At 45.6% G+C, this 27,883-nt stretch overlaps 1 long non-coding RNA gene across 3 annotated transcripts; it reads right to left on the bottom strand.

Moving 5' to 3' along the window:
* Positions 1 to 6,005: 6,005 nt before the first annotated feature.
* On the bottom strand, positions 6,006 to 25,967 carry LOC132668996 (uncharacterized). Of its 3 annotated transcripts, none has more exons than XR_014137373.1 (7): positions 25,907 to 25,967; positions 18,409 to 18,576; positions 16,744 to 16,842; positions 15,973 to 16,024; positions 12,996 to 13,137; positions 12,547 to 12,708; positions 6,006 to 6,133 (listed from the first exon to the last, which is right to left on the bottom strand). It is a non-coding gene; the product is annotated as an uncharacterized LOC132668996 (long non-coding RNA). The 3 variants fall into 3 exon arrangements; XR_013554520.2 differs by having other exon boundaries at positions 12,996 to 13,203; positions 15,452 to 16,024; XR_014137372.1 differs by lacking the exon at positions 16,744 to 16,842 and having other exon boundaries at positions 12,996 to 13,203; positions 15,452 to 16,024.
* Positions 25,968 to 27,883: the final 1,916 nt, after the last annotated feature.

Here is a 27,883-nt window from a genome sequence, read left to right on the forward strand (position 1 = left end):
TTCTCCTCTAGGTTGATAGTTAAAGCATTAATAAAGAAGCACACTTACCAAGATATCACAAAATTGTTTTTCTTAACATTTGTATAACTATCTTTCAATATAATTGGTTTTCTTTAGATTCCCATGTATTTGTTACGCATTTAAAACCTTTATATTGAGCAGAGATCCATAGGCTTCACCTGGCTATTGGTGGGGAGGGATCCATAGAGAAGAACAAGTCTAGGAACTCTGCTGTGGAGGGGGAGAAAAAGGGGCACGAGGGGAAAAATTTTTAAGTTAACAACCATGGACAGAGAAGCTGTTAAGATGCCATCTTGTTCTGAGCTTACTCAAAGGATAAGATGTCCAAGGATAAAAGCAACAAGATTCCACCTCTCTTCCACCCCTCTTCCTAAACAACACTTCTCAAACTTTAATCTCGTGTGGTAAAGAACTGGGGCACTTGGGTGGCTCAGTCAGTTAAGTGTCCGACTTCGGCTCAGGCCATGATCTCACGGTTTGTGAGTTGGAGCCCCGCATTGGGCTCTGTGCTGACAGCTCAGGGCCTGGAGCCTACTTCAGATTCTGTGTCTCCCTCTCTTTCTGCTCCTCCCCCGCTCATGCTCTGTCTCTCTTTCTAAAAAATAAATTAACATAAAAAAAATAAAATCATGAGGTAAAGAATTAAGCCTTGCCCAAGGAGAGATTCTGGCCTTTGTTCCTGGCTCCTAGGAGGTAACCTCCAAATCCTTAAAATTTCCTGGGATATAGAGGTGAGAATTTGGAGGTGGTCTGTTATGCAGCTATAGGTGACTGATATACCCCTGAACACTAGTGCATACCCCACCTGACTGAACTTTCTGCCCCTCTATCTTCTGTAAGTCAGTCCCCCAAGACCCTATCCCATGTTAGAAGCAAACCTTGTGCCAGTTCCCAGCCCTCCCCCTTCACTTTCTCTGTTTCTATTTTGATTCTCATTAACTGTGTGGTCTTGGAAAAAAATATTTAACTCCTCTGAGCTTCACTTCTGTAGAGGTGTTGGGCATGTTGGGAACACAAACACACCTTCATGTTTATAAACTCTCTAGGACAATTCTCAGTATGCAGAGGATGTTCAACAAATGGTAGTGGATCAGCCATTCCAGATGGATTCCTGAGAACTAGTGTGAGCATCACTGCACTGAGGCGCTACAGGATGAGCCAAAAGCTAAGATGGATGGATGATGGATACACAGGGATCTGGTTGGATAACTGAATAGATGAATGGAAAGATGGATGGACAGAGGAGGGATGGAGGGATGGATAAATTAAGATGTGTGTACCTTTGGAAGGGCATATAAACAGATGGTTGAATCATTTATGGGTGGAGAATGGAGCCCCTCATCCCTGTGGACACCCAACTACCTCACATTTGCTTCTTTGCCTCTTCCTTCTAACTCCCACTCATTCCTCGCCTTCACAATCAACTCCTGGGTTTATTTTAAGTGTCCTATTGAACAAATCACAAAACCTAAATTGGCTGGTTGAGGGTTTCTAGCATTCTAATTGTGAAGCATGCTTCTGAATGACTTAGGAGCTGAGGGGAGCTTGAAAAAAGCCCAAGATGCTGAGAGAAAATGAGAAACATGACATTTTGAAAAGGAAGCCAATTTTCTTTAACTAAAACTGTTGCCTCTGTAAACCATATTATAAATCCAATAAATTCACATAATTCTATGGTAAGTCCTTCACAAAAGAGAGAGAGGAGGGGAAAGGAAGAAAGAGAAAAAAGGATAAGAAAAATGTTGCAGATTTCCAAAGCCTTCCACCCTTTAAAAACAATTGCTTTGAACCTTATCATAGTTATTAAGAGTTAAACTACCTGAATTCAAATACAGGCTCCATCAATTCCAAGTGGCATAACCTTGGGTAAATCATGTACCCTTTCCATGCCTCAATTCCTTCATTTATAAGATGCAGATGATAATAATACCTGCTTCATTGGGTAGCTGTGAGGATTACTGAGATAATATAGGTAAAGCCCTTAGAAATGTTCCAGGTATATGGTAAATTCATGGTAAATGTGAGCAAATATTATTACTATTACTCCCACATACAGTCACTAGGTGAAGAACACAGCAGTAGGCAGGACTTGGGTGACCTAGATGCCCTAGGGAATACAAATGAACTTGTCACTGCTCTGAAGATTCTTATCATCCCCTACAGCTTCACATATTGATATTCTCTGCCCTGATTATCACCCCCAACCATGATCCTGACGTCATGTAACCCAAGTATGGATGTGGATTATGTGGTCCAGTCTCAACATAATGTTCTATTGAAAGAAACAATCCAGGAACCAAAAAATAATTTAAAGTATTCAAATATTTGCTCAGCATCTCCAAGAATTTCAAAGGGAGACATGCATTAACACACAATAAGCATCTTTAAAACCTCCTCTCACTGCTGCTTTCAATCTCTCACACAGCATCTCCCCCGAAATTCACCCTCTCTCCTCACTCTCAACCTCCCAGCCATGAGGCTTTTCTATTTCTTACCCCTCCATGTATTCCCATATTAGCTCTTCACCACGTAACCCATCTCAACCATCTGACAGCATTAGTGCCTTCTGCCCATTTCCTACTTTACCTGGATTCTGAACAACAAAGGTGAGCTCAGGAGGTGACAAAGAAGGCCAGAATTCTTACCAGAGAATCAGGGAAAGTTAAAAATACTCATTCATAACTGTTGTCTCTGCTACACCAAGTTCTCTGAAATCTCCTGCCTTGGCTCAAGCTATTTCCTCTGCCTAGAATGCACTTCAATTCTTTTGAGAGGCTTTTGGTTGGATCTGCATCTGTGTTGTAACAGCTGGGAATGAGGCTGGGATGGAGAACAAAGGAGGTGTGAGGTCTAGTCGGGGCAGTCTGACTAATCTCCAGTCTGGTTTGGAAAATGCAGAATGTGCTCCCACATAGATTGGGTGACCCCTGGCTGAGCATGTGGTCCAGGAGACACAATGGCTAGTAAAGAGTTGAACTAATTGACCCCCAAAAACATAGGTCTTATGGCATTTAGGACAAAAGAGCCCCACGATGGGGACAAAAGGGAGGACTGGGAAGTAGGGCAATGTTCACCCACAGTGGTCATAGCCACCAAATACCACCCACTAGTCTCGATGAGGCAAGAGCCTCAGACTCGGAGGGTAGCACAAGATTCTCCAGACCAGCAGGCCCATGGTGGCATCTCTGTATCTTTACCTCCACCCCCTGCAATGTGGAGCCTGTTTCCCCTAGACCAGACCTTTGGAAAAACACCTTAGCAAGTTCATCTTTCACACTGTAGTTTACAGTTTTCAGTCTACTTTTACCTTTGTCCACATGAACCCATGAGACCACCAGGAGTGGAATCCCAGCTCTGGCCATAGCTCCATTGACTTTGAGCACGTCACTACCCCTCTCTGGGGCTCAGTTTTCTTACCTGAAAAATGGGAGTGTATTAGGATAAATTGAGCTATGCTGCATAACAAACAAGGCTCAAAACTCAATGCCTTTATACTACAACAACTTATTTCTTGTTCATAATATCCAAGGTGAGCCTGTGAAGAACTCTGCTCAACACAATCACACAGACTGAGAGTCTGTACCCTCTTGTAGCTGAACCATCTGAAACACAGGCATCTATATTCATATGGCAGGAGAAGAACTAAATTAGAGCAGGCTTCTAACTACCTCAGAAGTGACATGCATTACTCCCACTCATATTTTATTGGCCAGAACTAGTCACCTGGCTCTGCCTAATTCCAAAGAAACCAAGAGATATAAGAAAAAAAATGGATCTTTAGTAAGCAATACTGTCTCTGCCACAAGGTAGAATAATAATACCTCCCTTACAAGGTAACTCAAAGGATTAGATGAGCAATTATATTTCAAAAGGATTTTAACATTTAAACCTCAGTAAAATATTTACTGTGCAGCTTCTATCTGCTAGGCCTGATGCTCAGCGCCAAGAATATCCTCATGGAGCTTACAGACTAGTGCGTGAGACAGACAAAAATCAGATAATCCCACCAATGAGAGTGTAAGGAAGCACTGAGACAGGTGCACTGACAGAGAGAGATCCATGGTGATGTAACAGGGAGCCCAGAATCATCTGGGGGTCCAGGAAGTATTCTCTGAGGTCATTGTTGAGTTAAGATCTGAAGGATCAGCAACCATTAAGTAGACAAGCAGTTAAAGAGAAGGTACAAAGAGCACTGATAGCAGAAGAAATAGTATAGACAAAGGCCCAGTGGCAGGAAAATTCCAGCTTGCTTGGAGGACTGAAAAAAAGTCCAAGAGGCTTGAGTCCTGAGACCAAAGGGCAGCATGGCATGAGAGAGAATCATTGAGTTCAGCAGGGGCCATACCTTGCAGGCCAGGACAAGGATTTATCAAACTGTGATAACAGTTAATTGTGGTCATTGTTACCACTTTGCAGAAGTAGAAACTGATCCCCTGAGAGGCCAGAAGACCCAGTTAGAGTCACACAGCTATCAGAGGAGGAGCTAGAAACCTGATTCAAGTCCTAACTACTGTGTGGCCTCCTCCAAAAGCTTCAGGGCAATTCAGGACTAACATCCTTCTCCCCCATCAGGAACAACCCTAGATCCTTCCTGGGGCGCATTCAGCCTCCCAGCCAGTGATGCATGCCAATACACAGTGTTGGCCTGGGCTGGGCCAGCCCCACGGATGGCAGCTAGGATGGCTGAGGCCAAGAGCTGGGAAGAGACCACAGAGACCTCAGGCACTTCCCTTCCATACCAGCTGCACTGCTGTTGCACCACAGGGCTTTAGGCAAGTAATTTCCCCCTTCCAGCCCTCAGTCCCCCAATCTCTGAAATGAAAACATTGAACCAGATGGTCTTGAGGTCCCTTCCAGCAACAGGAGGCTTAGGTGTGTTTTCCAGCTGAGTAATGAAGGGGGAAAGTGAATAGGCTCTGAACCCAGTCTTTATCTGGAGAACCGCAATTTGCCAAACAAGAAAATCAAAGGGAAATTGCAAAGATGATGAGGGATGAACCTTTTTTAGGAACAACAACCTAATCACAAGTCACTGCTAGAGAAGAAATGTCACAAAAACCTTGATTTGCAGCTTTAGGGAGCAGCATGCCATGGAAGACAGGCAATTAACAACGTGAGAAGCTTCTCAGAGGCACAGATGAATCATGGAAGGCAGTGCCTATAGGCTGGAAAGGATGCCAGACAGCACGTGATCAAAATCCTAGTCTGATTCATAAAGTCCTTGTGGAGCTGCTCCAGCAAGAAGCCAGTCTGAATCTTCCTGAACTCCCCTTGTAGTAGGAAGCTTCATACCCATTCCCCTTTTGGACAGTGGCCAGCACAGTGCAATGCACACAGAAAGAGCTCAATACATAATTTTGAATGAATGAATGAATGAATGAATGGCCCTGGTGCTGCTCAAATAACTCTCTTGATATTTTCACCCAGGAGTCCTGGTGCTACTCTCCGGAGCACGCTTGGTGTCATGACTGTCTATCTTAGGAAGGGAGCACCCAAAGCAGACCCTGGTTCTGGAGGTGCTTTTAGGAACCTCTAGCTGGAGAGTGGGGAAATAATTTAGGGAAAGGAAGGAAGCTAATAGGGGGACATTAATGAACAGGTTACCACTGTGGGGAATTTTGGCTTAAAGATTTTTGCTTAAAGAAGATGATAGGGAACCATGCTGGCCAAGATGGGAGCCACGAGCCACGTGGAGCTATTGAGGACTTGAAGTGTGGCTAGTTCAAATCGAGATATAGAGTAACTATAAAATACACACCAGATTTTGAAGACCTAGTATTTAAAAAAAGTAAAATATCTCATTGATGATTTTTGTATCATTTATGTATTCAGGGGACAACATTTTGAATATATTGGGTTAAAATATAGTATTAAAATTGATCTTACGTGATAATTTCTTTTTGCCTTAAAAGAACATAGGTGGCTCACAATTATGGCTCACGTTATATTTCTATTGTTCGATGCAGACATAGAACATACCTTAGAGTTACTCCTCCCAAGGGGTGAGAGAGCTGAACTTCTACCGGCCAGTTTCTATGCATCATCGGTTGAGTGCTGCTCCCAGGGGTTAATTTCCCCGGCATTTCAACATGCCCCACGCACCAGCAAGTATCTGCAACCAGAGAAAACCCTCAGGCGGAGTTGCAGGATCTTGCCATAGGAAGCCACCAGCATGCGAGTGTAGGGGATGTGGGCGGAGTACCAGTAGCACCTGCTGTGCTGTGCCTTTCATCACAACTAATACACACCCCCAGGAAGCGGTAAGCCAAATTCCCTATTACACCATTATTACTCCTTCTTGCTCATTCAGTCATTCACGCATCTAGACAAAAAGCATCTGTACTATGGGAATGCTGGCACACCAAGACAGCCACCAGCAGTCTTATTTTATCAGTGCCTCGGAGGAGAAAAGAAAAGGAGGACGGCTCATGCACTGTTAGCAGAGCTCGGGGGGTGCTTGGCGTTGGGCCCTGGATCAAGGGAAGGAGCAGGGACTAACCTCAGAGGTGAAAGCATGAAGGCTTGACCCTAAGTGGTGCCCTCTGGCCCAGCCCAAGGGGAACTTGGTCTGAGAAGCTCTAAGGTTTAATTGAATGAAACCAAGACAAGTTCCATTCTCCAGAGAGCCTAACATGACAGCTGCTAGGCATGGCTGGGGAGACAGTATGCCTCAACCACTCCGTTGGTGGGGGAGATATTCCTGCCCTAAGGTCATGGGGATGGACGGCTAATCTACCACACTCGACACTGGACAGATACGCTTGACGGCAATGTGTTGATCACACATACGGCCCAGGTGAGGAGGACACTGCATGTCACACAAGGCCACATGGGCATCGTATGCCAGGACAAAGTGCGCCACCAAGGGCTGTGGGTGGCAGGCCTGTATTCTCAAGAGAGCGCGGTGACCCTTGGTTCCCACGAGAAGATGTGATTGGCTTCCTTGAATAACCCCATGATCTGGCAGGGAATTGAAACCTGCTATTCAGGGATAAGAGGGAACTGCACCCGGTCCCCTTGAGAAGGAGGGTTGCTCAGCAAGGGTACCTTAACTGTGGAAGCAGAGTGGAAAGGGGAACTTGCAGTCAGGCCAGGCAAAGCCTCCCAGTTTCACCAGATGTAAACACAGCACACCACACTGTGCCTTAATTTTAATTAGTGCGCCCCAGGGATGACAACAGCAGTAGCCACAAAACTCATCTGGGTTAGTGGTGTCAGCTCAGGTAGCCTCCACATGCACAGAATGTCAGACCCCCCCATTCATTAATACTCAGTGCTGCCCAAAGTGGGCTCAGTGCTGTGCTTCAGCCTGAGGGGCGAGTGATGGAGATGCTCCGTTATGGGCACATTGCTGACCCTCCTGTCTCCTCCTAAATCTCCCAGCCCCAGCTAGGTCAAACATCCCCACCCCCGGCTATTTGAATCCCTCGCTTTCTTTCCTACCTCTTGCATTTGGCACAAACAGACATTAATACATCTGCCCTTTGCTCCTTTAAGAAAACAGGCCCCATAACCCAGACATTTAGTTTTGCCCTACAGCACTGAACATGGAAGGAAGCTGGCTGTCAGTAATAAGGGTCCAACCTGGGACCCTGGCTTCTAGACCCCACCTCCCATCCTTCCATCTTGTCTGCTCCCGGTGACTTAGCACAGCCAATCAGAGGGCTGGGTTTGCTTTCTGCACTGGCCTTTCTCAACTTCTATAATCAATGCCTGGCTTGAGACACCATCTAGACTGAAGCCACAGAGAGATGCACTTTGTTCTGCTCTTAATGTAGCCCAGGCATCCAGCTAATAAGAGCTTCAGAACACTGCACCTCAGAGAGATGACCCCCTGAGGGCATATGCGAGACCCTATGTGGCTACTACTCTGCTTGGGTGGGAACTCCAAGCTACCAGTGCTTGAAACCCACCCCAGGTACCTCCTTCCAGCTGCATTCTGGAGGTCAGGTCCCACGCAGACCCACCGTCCAGTGCTGATGGGGAGTGATGTCTGGGAACCAACTTGGGCCCCAAGCATCTGGAAGCATTCCTAGAGTCTGGCCAAATCTGTGTTGTTTACCAGAATGCCCCGGCTGGTAGCCTTATTAAATCCAATTTCCATCACAATCTAGCAGTTAGGTCAGACCTGCCACTCTGGGCACCCGGGGACCATAACCCCACAGTCCAAAGAGGGGTTGAGAGACTCTATAAACAAGGCACTAAAATTAGGCTTCAGATTCCTGGAGAAGCAAACAGCACTGCCAAAGCTTTGCCGTGACCTATCCAGTGGGCAGCCTGCTAGGAACTTAGACTATGCTTCTGTTTCTGGGATCAGGGTTTTCTCTGCTTCAGTCAGAAGTCACCTTCTCTTGGGGCACCTGGGTGGCTCAGCCAGTTAAGAGTCCAACCTCGGCTCAGGTAATGATCTCATGGCTTGTGGGTTCAAGCCCCGATGTAGGGCACTGCGCTGACAGCTGAGAGCCTGCAGCCTGTTTCAGATTCCTCTTTCTCTGCCCCTCCCCTGCTTGCACTCTGTGTGTGTGTGTCTCTCTCTCTCAAAAAGAAATAAACATTAAAGAAAAAAGAAGAAATCACCTTCTCTTTCCTGGGAAGGTGGGGGGTGGGGCTCGTGCAGAGAGTGACCCCTCTGAGAAGGAGAAGAGGCCAGTTTGGGAGGTTCTGATAACTAGTTTGCTGGGGCTGGCACAGACAGGATGGCCCAAACAGCAGAAAGTGAATTCCTCCCGGTTTGGAGACTAGGAGTCCAAGATCGAGGTGTCAGCAAAGTTGATTTCTGCTGAGGCCTCTCTCCTTGGCTTGCGGATGGCCTCCTTCTCCCTGTGTCTTCACATGGTCTTTCCTCCATGTGTGTGCATATCTATGTCCTAATCTCTTCTTTTTTAATGTTTATTTATTTTTGAGAGAGAGAGAGAGAGACAGAGCGTGAGCAGGGAAGGGGCAGAGCAAGAGGGAGACACAGAGTCCAAAGCAGGCTCCAAGCTCTGAGCTGTCAACACAGAGCCCAATGCGGGGCTGGAACCCATGAACCATGAGATCATAACCTGAGCTGAAGTCGGACACTTAACCCACTGAGCCACCCAGGCGCCCCTGCTATGTCTTAATCCTTTAAGGACCAGTCCTAGGGGATTAAGGCCCACCCATATGACCTCATTTTACCTTAATTACCACTTTAAAGGTCCCATCTCCAAATACAGTCACATTCTGAGGTCCTGGGGGTTATAACTTCAACATATAAATTGGGGGCAGGGGGCACAATTCAGCCCATCCCTGACCCTTCCTCTTTCAGAGTCAGCAAGGTCAGGATGCCTCGTACAGGGCAGGGTTTTATTTTCCTAGGAGACCAACAAGCCCCACCATGGAGTAAAGAATCAGAAGAATGGCCTCTGTGTAAAATGGCCTAAAGAAGAGGGGGCAGCACCCCGAGAAGGAGACTGAGTAGAGGGGAAGATGAGGGCATTTGGATGGGGGCAAGAGATTAGGTCACAAGGTCAGAGCATTGATGTGAGCACATTTCCCTGGCAGTGTGTGTCCAGGAAGGATGACCGGCCCATGAAGAAGCTTGCAACATAACAAGGGATATTTAGCTTTCAGAAGAAGGGGACGGGATTCCTATCGTCACCTCCCAGCAGAAGGGTAACCAGTGTGCCCCAGAGAAAATATTGGACCCGTGGGTATAAACCAAAGAGAGGTATCTTTCAGGTACAGGAAAATAAAAACATTCTAGGCATTGAAATGTTCAGCCTTGGAGTAATCTGCTGCCACCAGTAGCGACCTCCCTTCACTCCAAGTATTTCATTCGGGCTGGAAGATCATCAGGGCACTTAGGGAAGTTTTCTTGTAACTCCCGAATCCCTGTGATGTATCAGATAAGAGGCTGAGACTACATAATTTAGCTCACAGACTGCCCTTGTGGTCCTTCAGGCTGCTATAACACCAGCCCCTCTCTCTTTCCACACTGGATGAATTTAGAGTAGCTAATGACACATAATTCTGGCACGGAATTCATGACATCCATCCAAAATGTCCAAGCTACTTACTATATATTCATAGTAGCTACTACTGTAAATCAACAGATCTTCACACACACACACACACACACACACACACATACACACAACAGCAAGACAGTTTACCTAAAAAGTGTAAAAGAACTTCTGGGCCCTATCAAGAAATTAAGTCTTTTGGAAGAATTTGGCTGTGTGTCTATTGGGTCAGAAGTACAACATCACTTGGGGCGCCTGGGTGACTCAGTCAGTTAAACGTCTGACTCTTGATTTTGGCTCAATTCATGATCTCAGGGTCGTGAGGTTGAGCCACGTTCAGCGTGAAGTCTACTTGAGGGTCTCTCTCTCTCTCTCTCTCTCTCTCTCTCTCTCTCCCCCTCCCCTGCTTGTTCTCTCTCTCTCTCTCTAAAAAAAAAATGCTAAGAAAAAAACCACAATATCACTCTAGAAGTCCCCCAAATTATGTCTACATCCCAATCCCAGTGAATAAATTTTTTTATTGAGGTAAAATTCACAGAACATAAAATTAACTATTTTAAAGTGTACCATTCAGTAGCATTTAGTGCGTCCCCACTACCTCTCTCCAGCTCCAAAACGGTTCCATCAGCCCAATTGCAAACCCCCTTCCCATTAAGTCACCCCTCACATCTCACAGCCCCCAGCCCCAGGCAACCACTGACCTACTTTCTGTCTCTATGGATTTACCTCTTCTGGATATTTCATATGAATGAAATCATACAATGTGTGACCCTTTGTGTCTAGCTTTTTTTTACTTAGTGTAATGCTTTTGAGGTCCATCCATGTGGTGGCACGCATCGGTATTTCATTCCTTTATATGGCTGAATGATATTCCATTGTCCTCAAACTTTGAATAAGATGCTTCTCTTTTTCACTTTGAAGTGGGCTCAGAAATTATGAAGCTGGTCTCAGCTGGCTGTCATGGGGGTTTGGAGCCAGTCACGCTCAGCAGGACTGCCGCCTGCCCTCCCTTCCATGCACCTTGCGCCATACAGCCGAAATGGTCTTCCTCGGGGAAGCCTGACCATGTCCCTCCCTGTGTAAGATCTTCCCACAACTGCCACTCATCTGCCCCCAGCCTGTGTCTCAGCCCCACGGCTGTGGGCCCCAGCTCTCTGAAGGACCAGGCTCTGGTGACTCTCCACGTGTCCCTCCTGCCCCCACCTCCCCCCTCAAATTGGTTCTAAGGTCCTAGTGCTCAGAAATCAGGCAAAAGTGGTGGATGGGCCATCAGATCAGGGGTGACAAAGCTGCAATTTGCCTCAAGGCTGACCTTCCAGGAAGACAGGCTGAGAGATTGATGAGTCCATTTAAGCTTTCACGCTGACACTTTTGGGGATCATGGCGCTTACTTACGAGGGGACTTATGTAACCAATGAGATATAAATAAGCACATTAAAGTATTCCTGCTCCAGCCCAGCTTAATGGCCAAGAAACTAATTGTCAGAAATTGGAAAGGGTCTGAAATAAATACGGCACTTCATGTCACATAGGGAACCCGGCCAAAGACGTCAGATTAAACGCAGGGATGTTGAGAGCATGCTTCCAGACACCCACAGAGCAGTTTTTTTGTTTCATTTTGGTCATTAGGTTCTCCACTTTCTCACATCAACCAACACAGAACAGTAACCGGCACCAGCTTGATTCTACCTCCTTCCAAGAGCCAGGAGAGTGAGCCAGAAGCCGTGGGTCCAGAGACCACCCATCTGGCTTGTCCTCTCAGTGGCTGATGCCTCTATGGTCAGGAGTGTGTGACATCAGAACCTCAACCGTGAACAGGGGTGTCACAGGTCAGCCTCTGTAGACTGGGCTCCCAGTTGTCAAAGCCGACACCTGCCACCTCGGCGTTCCCCTGCTCCTCACCAGGCCCTGGGTCACCACCTCCAAGGTCTCACTCCACCAGGGCAGCTCTCTCCTGTCTCTCCCCCTCCAGATTCCTTCGTGCCACCCTTCAGATGGGCTTATCTCCCCATCCAGACAGGAGCCCCCTGCCCTGGCTCCACCTTTCCCCAAGCTGCCATGTCTTCTCCTCCCCCCACCCCCCGCAACCGGCCATCCACATCTGGATGCCTTCTTATCCTCCTTATTCTTATCCTCCTCCAGGACCTCCAGCCTCCAGCTTCTGGAGTGCATCCCTCCTCCACACAGAGACCTTTCTGAAGCATAACACAACCCAACACCCTCCACCTAAACCTTCCAGCAGCCTTTAATCCCCAAGAGGAGGCCACATCTCAAGCTGGGCATTCTAGGACCATCTTGGCATGGCCTCCTCCCCCTCATCTCTCATGTGGCAAATACCCTGCAGCACCTCCCACCCTCCTCAGGCCCCTTGCCTGCTCATCCTTCCCAAACCGTATCTCTCCCCCATTCATGCCCCACTCCCTATTTCCTGCCTTCCACCCCTGGGAGCCTTGGCTTCCCTATCTGTAAATGGATAGGTTTGGACCAGCTAATCCCCAAGGTTCCTCCCTCTTGGTTCTAAAAGAATAATGCAGCTTACCCTTTGTTCTGAGTATCTAAGTGCTTTCCATGGAAAACTCAGGAACAGCCAGCAAGGATCCCAGTGGAAGCAGCGGGCGTTTTCTCTCTCACGCCTTTCTCCCCCTCACTACTTTCAGTGTATTTCACCATCTCATGAACAAAAATAACCTGGTTTGATTCCCTAAGGAAAAAAGAGGAAGCTGAGAGTTAAATTAGTGTCCACTCTCAGAAAATCAAAAGGAAAAGTAGAGAGAAAACAAAACAAAGCATAGGAGACATCAAACCTATAGATTGACCAGATAACTTACCCCCCAGCAGCTGGGGACCCAAATGGGGCCAGAGGGACTGGGGAAGTTGAGGCAGGAAGAAAGGTTTGCCCACGGTTCCCTCATGGGATCCTACTCAGAGGTATCATGAAACATTGACACCTGTCAGTTCAGCTCAGACATACAACCATTCCCTTCTTACTTGATGTATCAGTTAAGGGCAAGCGCTCCCGCCAGTGGGAGGTCTGATTCTCAAGACGTAAAGTGTACAACTCTGTATTTGGGGAAGTGGCAGCTTATCTCTGTCTCCTGCTTGATCCTCAAAGCAGATGTAGTCCAGCCTTCTGGGGAGGAAGAAGGATGGGCTGGTGTGTCTTCAGATCATAGAGGACAGGGACCCCAGCTGTTACCTGTGGGTAGTACACCAGAGTTGAACAATAAAGAAAGGGACTTTTATTCCTATTCTTTTGTCACATGGTAATTATTTGGTTCTGTTTCAATCAATATATGCAGTACTTGGCTTGGGTGTTGTTTTGTTTTGTTTTGATTTGTTTTGTTTTGTTTTGTTTTTTAATGCGCCCACAGATGACCAAAGTTTTATTCCCCGGGTTGTTCAAGGAAACAAACTGATCCTGGAAGGCCAAATTACCTGTTGGTCATCTCCAGTGTGTTAAACTATCATCTATAGCATGGTCTGCAAACTATGTGATATAAGCCAAATCCAGCCTGCCATTTGTTTTTGTAAGTCCCACCAGCTTAGAATGTTTTTTTATTTTTTAATGATTTTTTCTTTTAGTCCAAAGAAGACTAGTGAAATGTGAAAATTACAGAAAATTCAAATTCTGATGTTCACAAATAAAGTTTTATTGGAACACATCTGTGCACATTCATTTGCATAGTGCCTGTGGCTGCTTTTGCACTCCAACAGCAGCCTATGTAGCCCTTAAAGCCAAAAACGTTTACTATGTGGCACTTCACAGCGTTTGTCAACCCCAGCTCTGTATTTCCACATCCTGTTATTCAAGTATTAAAGAGTTAAGAATATATTTAAAAATGAAATTTTAATCAAACATCTGTGGAACCTTGAGTATATTCTTGAGGAACACTATTTGAAAACATACTTAAGGATTTTGTTTAGTAATGTGGGGTTTTTTTAGAAAAATCTTTTCCTCTTTAATTTTTTCGCTATGGAAAACTGTAAACATGTTCAGCAGTATACAGAAAATATAATGAGCCCCCATATACCCACCACCCAGCTTGAACAATTATTGATTTATGGCTGATCTGGTTTCATCTGTATCCCACCCACCTCCCCCTCCTGCATTATTTTGAAGCGAATCCCCAACAGTATATAATTTCATCTGTAAATATTATGTGGCATACGCAGTTTTAAAATAAACTTTTACAACTGGGGAGACTGTGACAAGCTGCATATAATAAGGAGATTTCTGCTAAAGAGTCAGAAGCCCGTGGGGAGGGAGATAGGACACAGACTTTCTAACTGATTGAGAAACGCATGTCACTACCTGATTTTCCAACCAAACTCCAGGCTGGGTGACAGTCACCAGCCATCAGGATAGGGCAGCCTCTCCCTCCCCCATCTATCATGATCAAGGAAAATAAATTAGAGCTAGGGGCAACAAAAGGGGGCTGGTTAATATAATTCAAGACTGCAAAAGAGACAGACACACTTTCAGCTTAATGAGTTTGGAAAGCCGTATGAGTACTGGCATAAGACGCACCCTGGCAGTGGGTGATGCTGGCTTTTTTTTCTCTTTAATAACCAGGGTCAACAGGAAGGAAGGAGAAGCAAGCTGCCTTTATGCAACCAGACTCTTTCTTTCATCTTCTCCCCTCTGCCACCTCAAGAACCCAAAAGACACCCCCAAATTCCGCTACCCATGGTGGGGAGGGGGTGGAATAAGAAAAACAAGAGCCATGCAGGGGGTCAGGAATGGAGGGAGAGGCAGAGGGTGTGAGCAGGAAGCTTCCCCAGAGGTCAGACCTAGCTGGTCACTGTGGCCTGCATGCAAGGGGCCAGTTAGCTGGGTTAGGGATGTCATGCCCTAATAAAATTGGAGGGACAGCGTTTATCTGTCAGCTTTATATGTCAGCTTGGCTTGGCTACAACACCCAGTTTATTTAATCAACCACTAATCTAGATGTTGCTGTGGAGGTGTTTCATAGATGTGATTAACATCTACACTCAGGCAGAATCCTTTACTTTAAGTAAAGGAGATCATCCTCCATGATGTGAGTGGGCCCGCTTCATCTAATCAATTGAAAGGCCTTCAGAGCAAAACTGAGGTTTCTCTGGGATGAAGACATTCTGCCTCAAGACTGTGGCATGGGCTCCTGCCTGAGTCCCCAGTCTAATCCCCTGCCCCCCAAATGTCAGATGTGCCAGCCTCTGCAATCACCTGAGCCAATTCCTGGAAATAAATGTATGTATATAAATATATAACTGAAGAGAAGGATCAAATGTTAATTCATTTTCTCACAATTTTACAATCTGTAAAATTGTCCCCATTTTATAGATGAAGAAACTGATGCACAGAGAGGTTGGGATCACTGTGAGCCTTCCCTAAAGGGCTGATGGAGCGATGGAGCGTGAGAGCAAAGGGGAGGGAAGCATTTGTGCCTTCCTTGCAGGCTCACCTGAGAGGCTCCAGTTCACTCCAAGGGAGGCAAGAAGACACCCACCTGGAAAGGGGGGTGGACAGGAAGAAAACACTGAAAACCAAAGCAGATTGCACTTTCTGACCCCACTATAGCAGCATCAACAAAGCCCAGAGAAATCCCCATAAGTTATCCCGTCACATTTCCACGTTACCACAATGAACATCTAATATAGTAAATCTTTTCGTGTTCTCATTTACACTGTGTCCCCAATTTTATCTTACACTGTGCTTCAGGAGCTACTAATTCAATCAAAGAAACCTTGATCAAGCCCTCTTGCTGCGGGAGAGGGAGAGAGATCATGCTGAAGACATCCATAGGAGGAGGCAGATGGTCCATGACGCCCAAGGAATCTTTGCTTGAGGAACCACATCCAGGGGCCCTGAGACGGGTGGTCTCTCGCAGGCATGTCATCCAGGCCCCTTCTCTGCTCCAGCTCCAATCTGCGGACCCAGCCATGCCTGTGGATGTGTCCCCCACCCTCTTCCTTGGAAACATACCTGACTGTTTTGTATTCCAAATGCAAACAGTCTGACAAGGTGTCAAAGTACCCTGAAATGCACAGAGATACCCGAGGAACACAGTCAGAGGAACGGTTCCTTTAGTAGGGCCAGCCCAGTGGGGGGCTCTCTAAATAACAGGGTCTGCCTGCTGGACAACCTCCGGAATAAATCCTAGCTTTCCGGAAACTAGAAGAGCAGGAACTTGTTTTCCCAAGTGGAAGCCTCATCCACACATGATCTTTCGGCCCACAAGAAAAACCCAGTCTGGGGACACGAGGGGAACCCCAACACAATTCAGGCCATGGAGAACAATGCAGCCCAACAAGCCAAAGGCTCTGCTATTCCTGAGCTCACATGCTGGGGGTGAGCTTTGGAGGGCATTCCTCACGTGGCCCTCAAGGCAGCAGGACCCGGGGAACCTGGAAAAAAATGCCTCTTCAGCGGCCTTTTCTCCAGGTCTAACACTGACTCCTAAGCTCTCCCCACCATCCATTTCAACCACACCCTCTCTTACATCCCACCAGGCATCCTCCTTTCTTGGACTCGAGCAGCCCCCTGGGTGGACCCATCACCCTTACATCACACTGGCCTGTTAGCAGGAGGGTGTCCCCATGGAGCCAAGAGCTCTCTAGACTCCCAACCCAGGCAAGCTGTGCCTGATGTCCTCCCTCCCCGTCACCTTCTTCACCTTCCCCTGACAGTCACAGGGTTTATTCTATGCCAGGACCTACTCTGGGTGCTGGAGAAACAGGAGTGAACAAGACAGACCTGGTCCATCCCCTTCTGGCGATTCCATGCTATTCATTTGTTCAGCCAACAAATACCGATAGAAAACCCACCACTATGTACTGGACACAGTTCCAGGTGCTGGGGAAACAGAAGTGAACAAACAGAACAAAAATCCCTTCCCCCATGGAGTTTACATTCTAGATAAGACACTCCATAAATCATTACACAAATTATTAATTACAAATGTGTAGCTGCTACAGGGGCAGAGCTCAGGACATGAAGAAAGCATATAGCCAAAAATCTAACCTGGTGACCCCTTAGGAACCACATTAACAAAGGCTTCAAGGAAGAAGGGGAATCAGCTGGAAGGGTGAGGGTGGAACCTGAAATAAGGTAGTGGCAGGCTTGGGGTCTCCTGAGGCTGTGAAGAAGAGATCTGTTCCAGACCTCTCTCCTTGGTCTGTGCATGGCCGCCCTAAATTCACACGACCTGTCTCCATAAGGACATGGGACATACTGGATTAGGACCCACCCTAAAGACTTCATTTTCACTGGGTTAAAAAACAAAATTCAGGGGTGCCTGGGTGGCTCAGTCAGTTAAGTGTCTGACTCTTGATTTCGGCTCAGGTCATGATCTCACAGTTCGTGAGTTCTAGTCCTAAGTCGGTTTCTGTGCTGACAGTGCAGAACCTGCTCCGGATTCTCTGTCTCCCTCTCATTCTGCCTCTCTCTCTCTCTCCCTCTCTCTCAAGATAAATAAACTTTAAAAAATAAATAATAAAAAAATGTTTTTTAATTCAAACAAGTCCCTTTGAAGATCTAATTGGCTTTATTAAGCAGTTCATGAGGCAGGCAGCATCCCGCCTAGCAAGCAGAGAGAAGGTCTGGGTTGTACAAAATGGAAGGTTTTCAAGGGAAGGAGGGTGGGGCAAGGAGGTTACTAGCAAAATAAAAGAAAGAATCAGACCAGGACTCCATCTATTCTCACAAAAGGGACCCAGGGTTATTGTTTTGCAGATGACCTTACTGGTGTTGATCAGGAAGTTTCAGATTGACCCCTAAAAGATCACATTCCTAGGATCTGTTGACACGCTAATATTTAAGTCTCAGTTTGCCATCATGAGGTGGGGTGGCAAATGACTCCATTTGGGGCTTGTTTTTCTGTTTTCGACAACCAAATTACTTCTCTCAAGACCCTACCCCAAATAAGGTCACATTCTGAGGTACTGGGGGACAGGACTTCAACATGAATTTTGGGAATGATTCAACCCATAACACTGACTAAGAAAAGTTTGGTGGGGAGTGAGAAGTTTTCACAGCCTTTCATATTTTTAGAGAGACTCGGTCAAGAAAACCCCTATGTACCCTTTTTAACTAACTTGACGGTCTGATTGTTTGTTCATCTGGGGCCATGCTTTACAGAGAGGACCACACCGTCTGAGATTCCTAGTTCCCAGGGGTGAAAATCCTACCCCACAGACATTCCTGCCGGACACTTCAGCCAAGGATGGAACTAAAGGTTTGTTACCCAAAACTAAGTTTGCCTTTTAGTGGGTGTCAAGCCAAAAGAAAACAACCAAGCCGCAGAATAGGAAAGGCAAGGGTTTTACTAGCAACAGGTAAAGGAGAACACCAGAGATATCTCCCAAAGCAGTGTCTCCTTGAGCAACAAAACTGGGGAAGTTTTAAGGTAAGGAGGCATACCTGTTCATGAATCAGCTTGCCCAATGGGGAATCCAGCATGGAATTGGGGCAAAAGTCATCTTAAGGGGACAGAGTTCAGGTCAAAGTCATGAAGGCCAGCAACGGTCAATATTGTCAATTCTCTGGCTTTAGTTGGTCGGTGTCTGAATACTCAAAGGGGCTTAGATCCTGCAAAGACAGAACATGCTTCAGGTCAGTCTTTACTTCTGAACCAGCACTAGAAGCTTTACCTCTGAACATTGCCCCTGATATGATTAGGCTCTCTCCTGGCCTGATAGTGGCTCTTATATTCTTTTGTTCCCCTAAAATCATTATCTACTGGGGTCTATTTTTATGCAATTTCAACATATCCCAGGAATTTCTGTAAGAAATGTGCTTTGGGCATGGATCACAAGATGGGCAGAGACCTAAAACGACTTTTTCTATGTCTTGAAAGCTTTGTCTTTTATTTTTCCTGGGACCCCTAACTCTTTCTGCTGACAGGTTGGGCTAGCTACAAAGCATGAGCCAGTGAAACGTAAGCAGGGCATTGGGGAAGGCTGAGAAGGAAGCACAGTAGATTGTCCATTTTCCAGTCAGTTCCCAAAAATGTCTGGAACTTTATCTACAGTAAGACTGTCTCCTGTCAGAGGTCCCCCAATCTGAACCACAGTCACCCAGGGAGCTTGTTAAAATACAGATTCCCGGGCCCTGCTTTGGAAAGACCCCAGACGTGTAATTTTCTTACATGCCCCAGGTGACTCAGGTCTCCAGTGGATTTGGAAGCTGCTGGCACACAGGCCCTTTCTTCCACTGGGCCTGAACATAAACATGTACTCAGGGCTCTGTGGAACCCAGTGGTTTTGATCTGTGGGGAACTGGCACAATTCCTAGCCCTTGATTATCCCACTAAATTGTCTCAAGACAGATTCTGATTTCCATTTCTATTCCTGCCTCTCAGCTCTGATTACTTCAGCAAATGCTTTTCAATTGCCCCATTCTTTTCTTTCTTAAAGAACAGCCTCTAACTTCAATTTTTTAAAAAATATATATCAGCCATTTCCCACATTCTAGAAGCTTTGTGCTTTCTACCTCGGGGGAGGGTTTAAGAAAAGATTTTATTTCTCCTACTTTTGATTCCTTTAAGTCAACAGAGGTACCCTTACACAACATTGATCGAACCTTTTAAATGTGGTTAGTTAGAGATGGCCACTGGAGAGTTACTCAGCTGACAGTTTGGATTGGCCCCATGGCTGATGCTGGCAGTTCCCTGCCCGTGGACCTCCACACACCATGGTCTGCCTAGGGCCAGCCCTGCAACTCACCTCCCGTGGCTGTGGGTACAGGCAAGACAAACCAGAGTCCTAAGGAGTTCACGTCCCTGGAAGTAGCCCTCAGCCAACTGGCAGACCAGGGATTAGTGGATAAATGCTCCAGCTTTTCTGTTTCTCCACGTAGAGAACTCAAAGCCATGTTCTACACTGGATCCCAGAGGTCCCTGGCTGAAATGAGGTCTGGTTGCTCACAGTGGCAACCTGCTCCATGATACACCTCTTACTGACTTCCTGCCCCTCCCTGTCTCACTTTCTTCATGCTTTACCAGATGCTTCCTGGGGTCACCTCCCAAGGAAATGACTTGTACTCAAATCTTTGTCTCAGCCAAAAGGAACTCAAAGCAAGATAGGCACTGTCCTAAACTGTTCTTCCTGTGCTAGATGACAGCTCCTCCTCAAGAACTCAAATCCCAGACTGTACCGTATTTTAAATTTGATTACAGGATATTTAAGGTGCAACATCATAGATCACAGCAGGTCTTTCCTGGCCATGCTAAATTCAATCCTGTAATTCTATCTGAATGTTCCTCTGAGACTTGGGACCAAATCGGGCTTGAAGCTCAATAAATTGTCAGCATCTGCATTTCAACCAAAAGGCCAAAATAGAGCTTCTGGAGATGGGGTTGTAAAGTGGTGCACCCACTTTGGAAAGTGGTCTAGAAGTTGCCCCAAATGTTAAACAAAGTTATCAGCTGATCCAGTACTTCCATCCCCAGGTCTATACTCAAGAGAACTGAAAATATGTGTCCTTATAAAACTTGTATAGGAACCGTCATCGCAGCGATATTCATAATAGCCAGAGTGTAGAAACAACCCAGGATCACCTGCGTGGCTCAGTTGGTTAAGCATCTGTTCATCTGTCCCACTCTTAATTTCAGCTCAGGTCATGGTCTCATAGTTCATGGGGGTCATAATCTCAGGATTCACAGGTTCAAGCCCTGTGTCACGCTCCATGCTGGGCTCCATGCTGGGAGTGCACAGCCTGCTTAAGATTCTCTTTCTCTTTCTGCTCCTTCCTCTTTATCTCTCTCTCTCTCTCTCTCTCTCTCTCTCTCTCTCTCTCTTTCAGAATAAAGAAATAAACTTTAAATCTTTTTTTTAAAAAATGAACTACTGGGACCTCATCAAAATAAAAAGCTTCTGCACAGTGAAGGAAACAATCAGCAAAACTAAAAGGCAACTGACAGAATGGGAGAAGATATTTGCAAATGACATATCAGATAAAGAGTATCCAAAATCTACAAAGAACTTATCAAACTCAACACCCAAAAAACAAATAATCCAGTGAAGAAATGGGCAAAAGACATGAATAGACACTTCTCCAAAGAAGACATCCAGATGGCCCACCGACACATGAAAAAATGCTCAACATCACTCATCATCAGGGAAATACAAATCAAAACCACAATGAGATACCACCTCACACTGTCAGAATGGCTAACATTAACAACTCAGACAACAACATATGGCAAGGATACGGAGAAAGAGGATTTCTTTTGAATTGTTGGTGGGAATGCAAGCTGGTGCAGCTACTCTGGAAAACAGTATGGAGGTTTCTCAAAAAACTAAAAATAGAACTACCCTACGACCCAGCAATTGCACTACTAGGCATTTATCCAAGGGATACAGGTGTGCTGTTTCAAAGGGACATATGCACCCCCATGTTTATAGCAGCACTATCAACAATAGCCAAAGTATGGACAGAGCCCAAATGTCCATCGATGGATGAATGGATAAAGAAAATGTGGTGTGTGTGTGTGTGTGTGTGTGTGTATATATATATATATATATATATATATATATATATATATATATATACAGCAATCAAAAAGAATGAAATCTTGCCATTTGCAACTATGTGGATGGAACTGGAGGGTATTATGCTAAGGGAAATTAGTCAGAGAAAGACAAAAATCATATGACTTCACTCATATGAGGACTTTAAGAGACAAAACAGATGAACATAAGGGAAGGGAAACAAAAATAATATAAAAACAGGGAGAGGGACAAAACAAAAAAGACTCATAAATATGGAAAACAAACAGAGGGTTACTGGAGGGGGTGGGGGAGGGAGGATGGGCTACATGGGTAAGGGGCATTAAGGAATCTACTCCTGAAATCATTGCTTCACTATATACTAATTTTGATGTAAATTTTAAAAAATAAAAAATAAAGTTAAATTCTAAAAAAAAAAAGTATAAACAACCCAAACATCCATTAGCTCTGGTGATGAATCAACAGCATGTGATGTGCCATCAACTGAATGTCATTCAGCCAAAAAGGAATTAAATATTAAAACCCACTACACCATGGATGAACCTGGAAAACATGATGCTATGTGAAAGCAGCCAATCACAAAAGGCCACATATCAGATGATTCCATTTATATGAAATGTCCAGAATAGGCAGACTCACAGAGACAGAAAGTAAATGAGTGGTTACCAAGGATGTACGAAAAGTGACTGCTAACAGGTGTGGGGTTTCTTTGGGAGGTGATAAAAATGTTCTAAAATTAGACAGTGATAATGGTTGCACAACAATTCTGTGAAAATGCTAAAAAAAAAAAACCCCACTGACTTGTATTCTTTTACAAGGCAAATTTTTATTTTATGTGAATTATAATTAATAAAGTGGTTATTTATTTAAGATGGAAGAGTGTGTATTTCTGAGATCCCCTGTGGAACTGTACGTCTAATTTTTTTCTACAACTTTCTCATTTTCCTGAAACATCTTTTCAAAGCCATGTCACAATCTCAGAAGAAAACGAAATGAAAAGTCTGACCGTGAGTCTTGATGTTGCCAAAGCTAAATTCCAAGCAGAGGCTGGACCCGTGAGCACCAGCGGGCACAGCAGAAAGAACACAAGGGGGTCTGGCTCTGCATCCTGGGCAGCCACCTGCTGCTTCTGTGACCTCAGCAGGTGGTGTCCGGACACAGAGTTTTAAAAACATTAAATGAGCTACATCTAGGTGAAATATGTCTCAGCCAGGCAGAAATGAGTCTTCTTAAAGCAACATTTGTGGGACAAAGGTTGTTCACCCATTTGCTCATTCAAGGCATCTGAATCTTGACCACAAGGGACCGGCTGACTCAGATGTCCCTCTGTAATAAAGCCAGAGGGACTCTTTAACCCAGGAAGTCTTAAGGTCACAGAAGAATTCATTCAGAAAGACCGAGGTCATTCCCTGGGGTGAGGGCACAATACAGTTCAGCATGCAATTTCAACATCATGATGTTTAACCAACTATAAAAGTCTTAAAGTCTATAAAATCATCCCCACTTCAAAGAAGAGAAATTGAGTCTTAGGGAAATCAAATGAGTGACTCCAGGTCACTCAACTAGAAACTGGCAATCCTGGGGCTTAAACCCACATCTCCAGCCATACACCATATACACAGGCAGAAGTCAGGCAGGGCCAGGGCTTGGGTGGGATCAGGCTAAGGAATTCAAGGAAACAAGGATGGGGAAAAAGTTAGGGCCACATCCAAAGCTGCTTCCTCCACCAGAGAGGCCGTGAGCATGGCCATCTGAGATGACCATTGGAGGGAAGCCTAGAATGACCAACCATCCAGACTGGGACCACAAAGCCAGACAGCTTCCCAGAGAAGGCACACAATAGCCCTGTTCTGTGGAGATCATAAGGTAAGTGTGTGCACGTGAGGAATGACAGGACTCACCCCAGCATGCAGTTAGTACCTTGGGGAGGCAGAATTCAAACGCAGGCCTATATGACTCCAAGCCCTATGCTCTTTGCCCCTTGGTACCTATTTGGGAAACCACTTAAAAAATTCTGTTGAACTTAGATAGGGGTGAAAGGACTGGAGAATGGCCCCAAAAGTAGCAGCTGCTTCTCAATTTGCAAATTATTTGTTCTTAGCTATAAAATGAAATAAAACCTATGCTATGAGGGGTGATGAGCTGACTGACATAAAGCACCTAGCAGGTGCTTGGCACATAGTAGATAGTCTAAATGCTGACTCTTTTTCCTCAGCAGGAAGGTTGGTGGTCTGAGGTCAACAGCCCGCCCCTCAGTATAAATAAAAAGACAGAGAGGCACAGTTGTAGCACACAGAAATTACAAAACAGGTGGGCAAGGCCTTGGGGAACATCCAATCCTATCCAGTAGATGGCGGCTTAAGAAACTGAGACTCAGGTTAAAAAAAATAAATTAAATACATAAAAAAGGGGCACCGGGGTGGCTCAGTCAGTTGGGTGTCCAACTTCAGCTCAGGTCATGGTCTCACAGCTCATGAGTTCGAGCCCTGTGTCAGGCTCTGTGCTGACAGCTCAGAGCCTGGAGCCTTCTTCGGATTCTCTCTCTCTCTCTCTCTCTCTCTCTCTCTCTCTCTCTCTCTCTCCCCCTCCCCTCCTCTGCTCATGCTCTGTCTCTCTCTGTCTCAAAAATAAATAAACATTAAAAATAAATTTTTTTAAAAGAAAAGAAACAGACTCAGGGGTGCCTGGGTGGCTCATTTGGTTAAACATCTGACCCTTGGTTTCTCCTCAGGTCATGATCTCCTTGTTAGTGGGTTCAAGCCCTGTGTCTTCCCTCTCTCTCTCTCTCAAAATAAGTAAATAAACATTGAAGGAAGGAAGGAAGGAAGGAAGGAAGGAACTAAGGAAGGAAGGAAGGAGGAAGGGAGTGAGGGAGGGGAGGAAGGAGGGAAGGAAGGAAGAAACTGAGAGGTGACAGCTTGCCCATGGTCACCCACTAAAATGGCTTGGTCATTAAGAGATATTCCCAAGTTTTTTCCCTCAACTATGAGGAGCAAAAATAATTTCTCCTCCAGTAATCCTTGGCAACACTTAATAAAAACACTTCTCTGGCATAAATGCTAAAATTGCCTAAATATGGCTAACTCTTGGATAATGCTGGTTAATCCTGGCTAATGTTTGATTCTCTAAAGCGTCTTTTCCCATCAATAAACTTTTTTGTGGGAAACTCTCATTTGCCTTGTGTTTCTTATGGAAATGTGATTTGTACATACATCCTTTCTGCATAAATATTTAGCTCATCATTGTGCCGCACAAATTCCCTGCAAATTAGGTGGAAATCAGCCTCAGCTGACAGAAGCATCTATACTCATCCTAGGAAAAATCATTATTGTTTAGAACTTATTAAGCCCCGACAGTAAGTACTGGATAGGCCTAGGAACTTCAATAAATATTGAATGCAAATGTGAACCAAATGCTTGCGCTAAAGTTGTTCTTGTGATTTCTACCTACTAGGCACCAGCTAAGGTTGAGGGAAGAAAATGGGTTACAGCTTGGCTCTGCTAATTGCAAGCTATTTCAACCAAAGCAAATCACCAAGTACCTCCTCATCTATGAAATGGGTCTAACCAGCCCTATCTCATAGGGTTTTTTATCATAAAGATTAAATGAGATTACATGCATCAAGTACCCTGCATGAGGCCTGGCACATAGCTGATGTTCAATAATTGTCCATTTCTAACAAACTAATAAGCCCCAAGTGGGTGACATGTGGAACTGGTAGCTCACAAGTTGTTTACAGTTGTATCCCACCCCCCATGCTGCAAACATAATTGCAGCGATCACAACTATTGGAAGATTGCAGTTAACTCCACCAATACGATATAAAACTAAGCAGAGGACCAGTTTCTAGATAGCTTGGAATAAGAATCTACATATTTAGGGGTGCCCTGGTGGCTCAGTCAGTTAAGCATTTGATTTAGGCTCAGGTCATGATCTCACAGTTCATGAGTTCTAGCCCCACATTGGGCTCTGTGCTGACAGCTCAGAGCCTGGAGCCTGCTTGGGATTCTGGGTCTCCCTCTCTCTCTGCCCCTCTCCTGCTCGTGCTCTGTCTCTCTCTGTCTCAAAAATAAAAATAAACATTAAAAAAAATTTTTTTTAATCTGAAAAAGTGACCTCCCCGTCTGCCCCCCCACCCACACACAAACTTGCTCCTGAATTTGGAAACAGCCCCATCATCCACTTATCCTCCCAAGCTAGAAACATAGACATTATCCTTGCTTTTCCTCTTTCCCTCCCCTGCCCCCACCACTTCCAGCCATTCACCAAGTCCTGCCAACGTGACCTCCTAAATCTCCCCTGGACTCAATCGCTTCTCTCCATCCCCATAACCACTGAGCCAAGCAAGATAACCACCATCTCTGGCCCGGAATATTGCAGTAGACTCCCACCTGTTGTCCCATACTCACCTTGGCTCCCCACACTTCCTCTCTCCATACCACAGCTGGAGGAATTGCTCTTTCGAACTGTAAATAATAATTCTAACAATTAATAGTGAATGCTTACATTGTGCAAGGTATTGTTCTAATCTATGACTCTTCAGCCTAAAAGCTTGTACTTCCCATGGGACTTAGAATAAAGCCCCCAACTCCTTGCTTGAACCCTTCAAGGCCCTATATGTCCCGGCTCTCCCTCTTTTCTACTGCTCCTCTCATTATTTCCCCTGATGGATCAAATCCCAGAAGGTCTCTTCCTGACCAGTAATTTGTGAACAGTTTTGGAGATCACCTTTCTGCTTTTATTTTTCCATGGAGAACTGGTAAAGATAAACACAGCCAGCAATTCATTATAGCAGTGAAAACAGATTTCATTCAGTACCCACTGACTGTAGGGGAAGTGCTGAGCTTGATTCTGATTGTGCAGAGGTGACTGGGCATCATAAAGGGAGAATGGGGAAAGAGGGAAAGGGAACACTCATGAAAAATTACAAAAAGTGGGAAGGGGATGTTGGTCCACATGAAACCCACATGGATTTGCTAACCGGTGCCTACCAAAGTCAGGCCCCTACCCTCCCGCACAGGCTGGGAGTCAGGATCCCTATCTTGTTCCAGGTGTTGGCTGGAACAAACAGCAAATTCATTTGGCAGCCTTGATTTTTCTCAGGCAGGGACTTTAACAGGTCTGGGGTCATCCTAGTGATGTTGCCTTCAGCCATTAGAAATTATGTTAATGTTTGTTCAAATCTTTACAGGCCAACGTTGAAGCTTAGTCAAGAAGAAGATTCAGAAGAGGTTGGTCAAAGAGAGAATCTTTGTCAGTGACACTGAATGTCCATCTGTGCCAACTCCCCATCCCCATTCCAACTGTCCACACGCACCCCAACTCCCACCCATCATCTTCCCAGGCCCTAGTTTAAAGCCTTCTTCATCAGGCCCCTCACTAGAGCACCTGCAGTGATGAGTATGAGACTAAGGGCAGTTCTGTTTATCCCTTTTAACAATCCATGTTTTGTTTTGTTCTGTTTTGTTTTGTTTTGTTTTCATTTGGGAGAGAGGGAGAGAGAATCCCAAGCAGGCTCCACGCTTAGCACAAGCCCAACACAGGACTCGATCCCACCACCATGGGACCACGACCTGAGCCAAAATCAAGAGTCGGATGCTCAACCAAGTAAGCCACACAGGCACCCCTCCATAGGTTCTCCCCCGCACCTCCTGATGGCCTGGTGCACAACCCAACACACAGTAGGTGCTCAATGAATGTTTGTTGAGTTAATTAACAAAGCCCTCCAGTCTTCATCACAAATGTGTGGAATGCTCCTTCAAACCACCACCCCCGGGACCTGCAGTTGACTGGAAAATGACTCCCATGGAACAAATCACCCTCAGGCACTCAATAAAACTATTCAGTGCTCACTGCTGCTGAAGGAGCTGATTGCGCTGCTTTGACCCCGAAAGTAATTACGTACACCAACATCCATCTGCTGGTGGGGTGGCCTAGAAGGGGGTCCTCACCTCCACGCAGCTCTGTCTTCTAAATAAACTCAAAAGATCATACAATGTCACTTCCCCAGGATCATTGTCAGTTGTTAGAAATCAAACAAGGGGTAAGGAACATGTCCAACCATCTCCCCAAGCTCTAGCCGTGCACCCTCCATCACCTCCAACTCAGACACGGAACACCATGAGGCTTCTCCTCCCTGGGAAGTCAGCAGGAGGGTCCTGATCAAACAGCTGCTCTGCCCTCAGCCCATCATTATGACGTCTACACACCAGGCATTCCAAAAACCTGGAAGTCAGCCTTGCTGCTTGTCTCGCTTCACCCACCCATCCATCATTCACTCTTTCCACAAGCACCTATTGCTTGTAATAGGTGGAGCCTATTAGTGCTGGATTTATACTAATGAACAAGACAGGCATGGCCCTTCCCTTCATGGAGCTCACAGTCTA

Source organism: Panthera onca, chromosome A3 (assembly GCF_046562875.1).
Source record: "Panthera onca isolate mPanOnc1 chromosome A3, mPanOnc1 haplotype 2, whole genome shotgun sequence".
NCBI lineage: Eukaryota > Metazoa > Chordata > Mammalia > Carnivora > Felidae > Panthera > Panthera onca.